The following is a 9,951-nucleotide window of genomic DNA, read 5'->3' as shown; positions in this document are numbered from 1 at the left end:
TTTGCTTTCAGGACAACCAGTGTCACAAACAATCACCACAAGAGGTAAGTTATTAATTTTTAAACTATGGTGTCCCTAGTACCTACTGCATAATTGACAGAAATTATTGGAATGGAACATAATAACCCCTCTTGATTTCTTTTTATGGGAATACTTAAAGTTTATGCCCATGATTTACAAGATAATTTAAACTTTTTATAGGAGAAAATATCAGAAGCAATAGCCGACATAAACTAGGATACAATTCACTTAGTTTATGAAAAATTTAGAAAAAATATTGAAAAATGTGTAACAGTAGGAAGACAACACAGAATAGTTTTGTTATTATTTTCTTCAATAAATTATGCGCATTTGTTGAATTTATAAAATTATTTTAATCATAATTTTCGCAAAAATGTCAACTTTGAGATACGAAGAAAAAAGTTTATATAAACCTTTGTCCGGAAATGCTTCATTTCTGAGATACAGGGTGTTGAAATTAATATTTTATTTTCAATTTTCTTAAATAACTTTTATAAACACTCAACTGATTTCTCATTTTGGACTATGAACATATCATTTCACGAAATCACACTCAACTGTTAAGTACGTATTTTTTCCCGTGAGGGACTAATTCCCCTGAACTTTTATAGAGGTAATATATACGATATTTCGCTGCTTAGCCGATACATCGGCCGAGGGATCAAAAGAAGGATTTGACTTCTACACGACCTGCAAATGACTTTCACATGTCGGTTTTGTAGCGTTCTTGCCGAGTGTATGCTACTAGATAGTATTTAAAAAAGGTATTGATTTTTAAAATATTTATTTCAGGACACACACAGCTATATATTTACAAGGAACAAAAAAGGTATTCTAATAATAACATGAATAAACGTACAGGGCGTGACAAATACAAAAATGTACATACATTAAGTTACTAAGGGGCTGAAAGATAAATAATTCTCATTTACCACATTTCCTCCCCCCTTAATTAAACAAAGATAGGCATTTGAAATACGCTAAAATAAAAAAAAAATCATCAAAATCAGACCTCTAGAAGGTGAGATATTAAAAATTTTTAAACGCATCGCGGTTTTGAACTCGCCGATTCAATTTCGAGCAGGCCGAAGCGGCCGCGCTCTCTGCTTCCCCTATCACCACCACCAGTACGATTTTCTTAAATTTCTCGCTTGCATAAATAACTTTAAACACGTTTTAAAGTAGGTTACCAATGATGAAAAGTATTGTAATCTTGTAAGTACTCGGAATACCAAAGGTATTTTTCGAAAAATTATCCCGGATGTCCCAGTACATTTAGTGTAAATGACGGTTAACTACGTAACTAATTAATCAATCGATCTATTTTTTTTTAAGGAAGCGTCTTTCCAAGAACTTTTAAAACCTGGTTTAAAAAATTTGATTTAATTGAATATTCACAAAGTTATTCTAATTGTTTATAAGTACAAAAATTCGATCAATGTTTAAACAAGCGCCAGAGCTCTCCTAATTGACGGATTCGAATTTTTTAAAAAAAGTTTGAAAGCTTGAGAGCCCTTCTATATATGATTAAATTTTCAAGTATCTAAGGGCCTTGGTTTTTGCTGTTGAAAATTTGCAAATTTTTTTTTCAAAATCTGGATTGCAAAATTATTATGCAAAATCTATCAAACCGATTTTGATGAAAGTTGATGTGATGATTCTACATAATATGAAGTTTTCCTGAGCCAAGTATAAAAGTCCTATACCAAATTTAAATACCCCAAAAAAATCTCTAAAAAGTATTGTTTTTAACCTCATTTTTGCGATTTTTTCGATTTTTACCATAATAAACATTATTCATTCGATTTGTAACTAGTCATGTTTTATAAAAAATTTAATTACAAACATTTTTTCCTCTTCCATTTTCGCCTAAAATCAACTCTTGAAAAAATACATAATTAAATAGGAAGAAAAATATGAAATTTTTCGAATTTTTTTAACATATTGTGCCACCAAAAGTTAAGCCCACGTTTTTTTTATGCGCATAGAAAAAGTTTCATTTTTAGTGAAATTTGAAAGCCAAAAATCCAAAAATCTCCGTGGATATACGATTCACCCAAATACTACCGCTTAGTCTATAGCAGGTAAAGGTAAATGAGATAATGTATCTGCGTTGCAATCGTTTTCCGACTTTATATATTTAATTTCGTAGGTACTGATATGCCGATAAAATTATTGACCATCTTTGTAATCTACTCGCGGCTATTTGCGGTATATTCAGTATATCAGTGTACAAAATAAATTTTTTTGCATATAAATATTCGTGAAATTTCTTTACACCGAAAATAATTGATAATGCTTCTTTATCTATTTGAGAATAGTTTTTCTCTGCACCCGATAAAGAACGTGAAGCATGAGCAATGGGTTTAATATCGCCATTTGGAAAAATATGTAAAATAACTGCCCCTAATCCATTGGAACTTGCGTCACATGCTAAAGCTAAAGGTCGATTTGGGTCAAAATGCACTAATACCTTAGGTGAAGCCAGTTCATTTTTTATCATATTAAAAGCAATTTGACAATGTTTATTCCAATACCACTTAACATTTTTGCGTAATAAATTATACAAAACATTTCATTTTGAACTCAAATTTGGTAAAAAATGTCCATACTAATTAACTAAACCTAGAAAAGATTTTAATTCAGTTTTATTTGTAGGAATTTTCATATTTAAAATAGCATTCACTTTTTCATCATTAGGATGCAAACCATTTGCGTCTATAATGTGTCCCAAGTAAATTATTCGTTTCTGTAAAAAACTGCATTTTTCTAAATTTATTTTTAACGCAGATTCTTTAATTTTATTAAAAACTTTGCGAAGCCTAAATAAATGCTATTCAATAGTAGAACCTGTGACTAAAATATCATCCATAAAGATTACTGCACCTTCTAATTTTCCAAAAGTTACCTCCATTATCTTTGGAAATATGCTAAGACTGGATGCAATGCCATATGGGAGTCTATTATCCATAAAAAGTGGTTTATGCGTATTATAATAATAATATCTCTACTCCTCATTCTAACTACTAGAATTAGCCCAGAAGTCGGAGACTTGTGCGGGAGAGGAGGCGGCATATTATTATTAAGCAGGCCGCATTTGCGCCCAGGAACGGTTTATGTTGGTAGGCCCTAACCACCATTCAGTGCAGGAATGAGGGAAACCTGGGAAACCTCATTAATTAGGGGGGTGGTCAAATGCCAACCGGTGTCAATCTCTCACAATGACCCAAGCCAACATTCTTCCATCCTACCATACCTGCACAGAGGGTGCCAATCCTCCGTACAAGCATAGCTAATCTACGGTCTATCGGCCGCGGGGATCGAACCCGGTCAGAATTAGCACACATCGATTTAAGTACTGACACCTTAAACCGTGCGGCTATCGACTGATTAATTGTACATATTTGTTTAGAATATTCATCAAGTTCAAATTGCAAATATGCTTGTGACAAATCAATTTTGCTAAAGAGAACAACACCGGATAAGTTAGAAAATAATGTCTCTATTTTTGGCAAAGGATATTGATGAATAAGTAAGTTTTGATTTACCGACATTTTAAAATCTCCGCATATTCCCCATTTTTCTTAATCACCGGTACAATAGGGCTGGCCCATTCACTGTAATTTACAGATGTTAATATACCCTTATTTACTAGTTTTTCTAAAGCATTTTCTACCTTTTCCTTCAGATGTATAAGTAAAGAACGTGCCTTATGAAATACAGGTATAGTATTAGGTTTTAAGTACAAAGTTGCTTTAAAATCGAGAAATTTTCCCAACTTTTTATCGAAAATATCTTTATATTCATTTATTAAATTATTTATTTGATTATTGTCATTGGTATGAGTAATATTATGAACTGCAATATTATTTGTTATATTAATTTTCAATGAAGAAAGCCAATTTCGACTCAATAAAGGCGGACCACCATCAGGAACAATGTACAATTTTAGTGTTGCTTCATTTTTATAATAATTTACTTTAACTAAAATAAATCCTGTAAATACTTGATCCCAAGTATAAGAAGATAATGTCAATTTAGAGTCAATCATTGAGAGATCTTATCTGAAATAAGAGAAAGTGCTGATCCTGTGTCTACTTCCATTGACAAATTAACATTTTCAATTTGCACCTCAACTTTAATTGGAGTTGACTTACTTCTAGAATTTATATTAAATAAATTTACAGAACAATCAGTGTCAGAATCAGATAACTGTTCAGATTTTAATTGTGTTACATTTTTATTATCAGTATCAGTGGAATTACCTAAATAAAAATTTTTATTTTTATTATTTTTAACAGTTTTATTCTTTTTGCAAACATATTTTAGATGACCCTTCTTTCCACAATTATCACAAATTGCATTTTTGTAAAAACACACCCTAGGTGTGGATGCGTCTACCGCAAACCAGACATTCTGTCATTTTCTTCTCCTTCCCCTTTGTTGGACCTCTGCGCATCTGCTGTTGACGAATAGATTGTGACGCCGACGAGCTCCGCTGGTGAAAATTGGAATTACTGGAACCGGAACTGCGGCCATCTTGGGAACAGGAAGAACTGCCATTTTGGAAATGGAAACCACGTTGTAGTCTATGGAGTGGTTGATTAGCTTCTACGAAAAAAACTTGCCTTTCTGCTGCCTCCATGTTTCTTGCAGTTTGAAACGCTTCATTAAAATTCAGAACTTTTTCGGAAAATAGCCGTTGTTTAATAATCTCATTGGACAGACCTGATACAAATTGATCCCTTAAATTTTCATCCAACTTTTCTTTGAGGTTACATGTTTTGGCTAAATTTTTGAGAGCACCCATATATTGTGTAATGGATTCCCCTTTTTCTTGTTTGGCCTTCATTTGACCTTGATCTAGACGTGATGGGGTCATGGGGACACCAGGATCGTGATCAGCGACCCCAAAAGCATAAAAGTTACCTAGTCTGGGAAAAAGGACTTTTTGATTTCTGTATGCGGATCTGTTATCATTAACAATTGCAGTTGCAATTATTGGTTAGGAGCGTGTATTTGTGTTTGACATTATCTGCGGACAAATTTGATTGTTGCAGGTCAACGTTTATTTCGTCGACAGTTTCATAGTGGATTTTTTGGTCTCAATGTTACCATCAATAAGCCTGACACCATGCTAAAATAGTATTGCCAGATGGTGGAAAAATAATCGAAATTGTTCATTATCTCCTCACGCATAGAAGTATTACACTAATTGAACCTAAAAATTAGATCATATAATAAAATAATAAAAATATCCAGTAAAGTTTCTGTAGAGTCGGTTTGTTTTATGCATTTGATAAGAACCCCAACTCAAAATAATCGCTTCCCATCAAGTTATTTTAAATTTCTTTATATTTAATATATTAATGGGTGAGATGAACTGACTAACGAAACAAACCACGAACTTTGACGTAAATCTTGATGCCCCCGCTCAAATTATTATGCTATGTTTTATTTATTTATGTATTTTATTTGTGTTTATAAAACCAATTCGTAATTAGTATTCGCTTAGTATGAATTATAGTTCTATATCGTTACCGAAATTCCGTTCTCTGATTATAATCCGTTAAATAGCCTACCTCTTCTAAATATGCAATATATTTGTCTACTACTGTCTATATTGAATTAATCAATCTTTCTTTTTTGCTTTCAGGAGGAGCATTGACACAAACGTTCGACACATATGGTGAGTTTTATTAATTTTAAAACTTTAGTGTTCCTAGTGCTGCATAATTGACATATATTATTTAAAGGAACACAATAATCTATTCCATCTTTTATTTATTTCATAAGCACTTACTTGGGGTTGAGCAAATTGTTTTCGTAGAACATATGTAATTTGTTGCGTTTTTCCGTTCAAATTGGAAAGCTTTTGATGACGTTGTTGATGTTAACGATGACCACGATAACCACTTAGTCGGCGTTACCATTCTTTTATTGATTCCTATAACTTGCGTATTCGTATTCGGAAATAATGCATTTGTATGAGCAAAAATGGAACGTTTTCATATTATTGTGTGGAGGACGAACACTTATATTCTTGTTATTGAATTGAAATAAGTAACAGGGTGCCCTCGGAGATTTCCTAGTTGCTCTAAGTGGACTTATCACCCCTTTAAAATATCAATCATTTAGTTAGGTTACAATTTCGTTTTACTATCCACGAACCAAACATAAAATTTATCATCTCTTAAAAAAATAAAGAATAAACGAGAACACAATTTTTTATACAAGGTGTAACTTTGAATAGAAGTCACATTTTAACCTTTTTTTTCATAACTCATACCCCGTCGCTGGACAGTGTGACATTGAACTATCTCTCGCGTTAGTCGCAGCGTATATATACTTGGTTTTAAGGCCCTCCCATCCCACATACACGAAAATTGAATTCTTTTAAAAAAGATACACTGTGAAACAGTACCTTAGTTAACAGCCAACTCAAACTGTAATAATTAAATAATGCTAAATAAAATACAAAAAAGAAGTAGATGTTCTGTTTGCTTATCTGATTTTTACTGCGTATACTACCTAAGTAGGTATGGCGGCGGTTTAGACTGGGAAAATTTCGGGGACCGTGGGAAAGTCGGGGTCCTTTGTCGGCGTCCTTTGGTCCTTTGACAGCATAGATCAAAGATTGGCGCCCCATAGGTGTTAATTGGATTTATACAGGTGTGTCCTTGGTGAATATACGAGGGGTCCCAGATTAGTGGTAAATTATAATTTAAGATCAACAAAAAAAAATAAAATAAATTGATAAAACGTGCTGAATATACTTTTAATTTAATACTTTAATGCTTTAAAATATCTAATTGTAAGTCAGCTAAATTATAATTTTATAGCTATAAGAGATTATGAGAGTTATCGCATCATTCGATATTGCATCATTCGATGTAAGTCACGTGTTCGATCAATGCAGCATTCAAATTAGCGGTAGATTGAATTGGCCGAGCGTGGCGCGACATTCAAATTGGTGAAAATTCAAACTTGACGACGTGGTTTATTGCTGGGAAAGCAACATTAAAGGACGGGTACAAATTGTAAGAGGAGTGATTGACTCAGAGGGTTCGGAGGGTAGTTTAAAATTAAATAACACGATTTAAAGGTTTGCGTAGTAAGAATCGGCAGGGTGCGCGTTGGTGCGAAATTTAAAATTAAATGTAATATTTAATCTCATGCGCAAATACAAATGGCCGGGCATTATTGCTCGTAAAATCAAAATTAAAGGTAAAATTGAAACGCCAAAGAATGCCGACAAAGGACCAAAGGATACCGACTTTCCCATGGTTCCCGAAATTTTCCCAGTCTAAACCGCTGCCATACCTACTTACCTACTTTGCAGTAACTATCTTATTTGTGGTCCGATTTTGAATTTGTATGTTTAACTTTAATTATCATTATTTGTCCTTACACCTTCATTTGACCTTGATCTAGACGTGATGGGGTCATATGGACAACATAAGTTACCTAGTCTGGAAAAAAGGCTTCTCGATTTCTGTTTCTGGACCTGTGTTATCCTCAACAAATACGGGTTAGCAGCGCGTATTTGTGTTCCACATTATTTGCGTACAAATTCGGTTGTTGCAAGTCAACGTTTAATTCGTCGACAGTTTTATCGTGGTATTTTTGGTCGCAATATTACCATCAGTAAACCTGAAACCATGCTAAATTAGTACAGCGGAATGGTGGAAAAATAATCGAAATTGTTCATTATCAACTGCGTGCATCGGACATTCATAAAACATAAAAATTAGATCATATATTAAAAATATCCAGTAGAGCTTTTGCAGAGTCGGTTTGTTTTATGAATTCGACTTTCGATAAGAACCCCAACCCAAAAAAATCGTTTTCATCAACGTATTTTAAATTTCTTTATATTTAATATATTAATTTGTAAGATGAACTGACGAAAGAAACAAACTACGAACTACGACGTAAACCTGATGCCCCCGCTATCTCAGCGTCATATTTACTCGCTAAAGTATGAAATTATTATGACTATATTTTATTTAATTTTTTTTGTGAATAGAGTTTCTAATTACGCTTAGTATAAATTGTAGTTTTGTATTGTTACCGAAATTTTCTCAACTGATTATAATCTGTTAAATAGCCTACTTCTTCTAAATATGAAATATTTTCGCCTACTTATAAAAATTTTCTGTCTGCATTCAATTAATCAATCTTTCTTTTTTTGCTTTCAGGAGGACGAGTGAATCAACAAATCGACACAGGAAGTGAGTTATTATTAATTTTTAAACATTAGTATTATAATGCTGCATAATTTACAGAAATTATTGGAAATATGTAATAATAAAAATTTTTTGTCCGCATTGAATTAATCAATTTTTCTTTTTTACTTTCAGTTGGAGCAGTGACACAAACATTCCGCACATATGGTGAGTTATTATTAAGTTTTAAACTTTAGTATTACTGCATAATTGACAGAAATGATTGCAAAGGAACACAGTAATGTATTCCATCAACAATTTATTTTATAAGCACTTACCTGGGATGAGTAAATCGTTTCCGTAGAACATACAAGGTGTAACTGAAATAAGTATTCAAAATTTTTGAGCTTGTAAAACAAGTCGAAAAATGACGAAAACTTTAGTACAATTTTTGTCAGTGGCGGCTCCTAAGGGAGCTACGCTCTCCTAAAGGGGTAACCTCGGAAACAGTTTTTAATGCGTAACATCCAAACGGCTCGACATTAAGTCACGAAATTTTGGTGAGATATTAACCTTGACGTGCTTAATAAGTCTCATAAAATACATTTCAAAATTTGCTACAGGGGCGTGAGAAAATGCAGGACCCAGGGACAAATTTAATCATATCTTTTTTGTAGTCAATTTTTTCTAGTTCCTGACTCGAAAATATTGAAATTTGAAGTATTTAACATAAAAAAGGTCCTCTTGTTAAATTTCACTAGGATGTGCCGTTTTCCAGTAAAATCGATTTCAATCATTCCCAACGTGCTCCAAATTCAACTTTCATTACATAGCAAAATAAATTAATTGCAGTGTGCCATGGGGAAAACAACTAGTCTGACAGTTAACAGAAATGTCAAATATTTTTAACACTCTTAATAGTAACAAATAAAAATATGGTGATATAAATAAAAGCTAAAAAATAGATACATATGAGATTATTTATTAAACTATTGTAAGCGGCTGAAACTTTTACGTAACATTTTAACAGATTTAAACCATTTAGTTTAGTTTAACAAATTAACCAAATATCTTAATTTCTTTAGCAGAAAATGTGCCCTAGTCAAGAAGACAGACTAGATTCAACTTTCAAAATGTCCGCCGTTTGCCCTAATGCACGCACGTAACCTGTTTTCCAAAGAAAATAGGTTCCGGTATAGTTTGTGCTCCACATTGAGTTCATTAAATGCATTTTCTATACGCTGACGCAACTGTTCCTCATTGTCAACAGCTTGGAAATACACTTTTTGTTTCATTTGACCCCACACGTTAAAATCCATTGGGTTGAGGTCTGGTGACCGTGGAGGCCAATTTATGGCAGCATCATTTCCTCGGCCAATCCAGCGATTTGGGAAGTGCTCGTTTAACCACTGTCGACATTGACGGTTGAAGTGAGGAGGGGCGCCGTCATGCATGTACCATAAGGAACCTCGTCTTACCAAAGGAATATCCTCTAAAAATTCATACAATCTAGTAGACAAAAATTGATGGTACATTGCTCCGGTTAAATTTCCAGGCATGATGTGATATCCAAATAGATTATTTCCTAATGTGGCAGCCCAAACATTTATTTTAAATGAATGCTGATAATGGGTTACCTTCCGAGCATTAGGATTTTCTTCGGCCCACATATGTTCATTGCGCATATTAAAAACACCGCTTCTGGTAAAGGTAGCTTCATCGGTAAAAATAATATTCGATAGAAACATCGGATCTTCGGCTT

This window comes from Anoplophora glabripennis, unplaced genomic scaffold (genome assembly GCF_000390285.2).
Source record: "Anoplophora glabripennis isolate ALB-LARVAE unplaced genomic scaffold, Agla_2.0 scaffold1868, whole genome shotgun sequence".
Taxonomy (NCBI): domain Eukaryota; kingdom Metazoa; phylum Arthropoda; class Insecta; order Coleoptera; family Cerambycidae; genus Anoplophora; species Anoplophora glabripennis.
Note: the sequence above shows the minus strand (reverse complement) of the source record.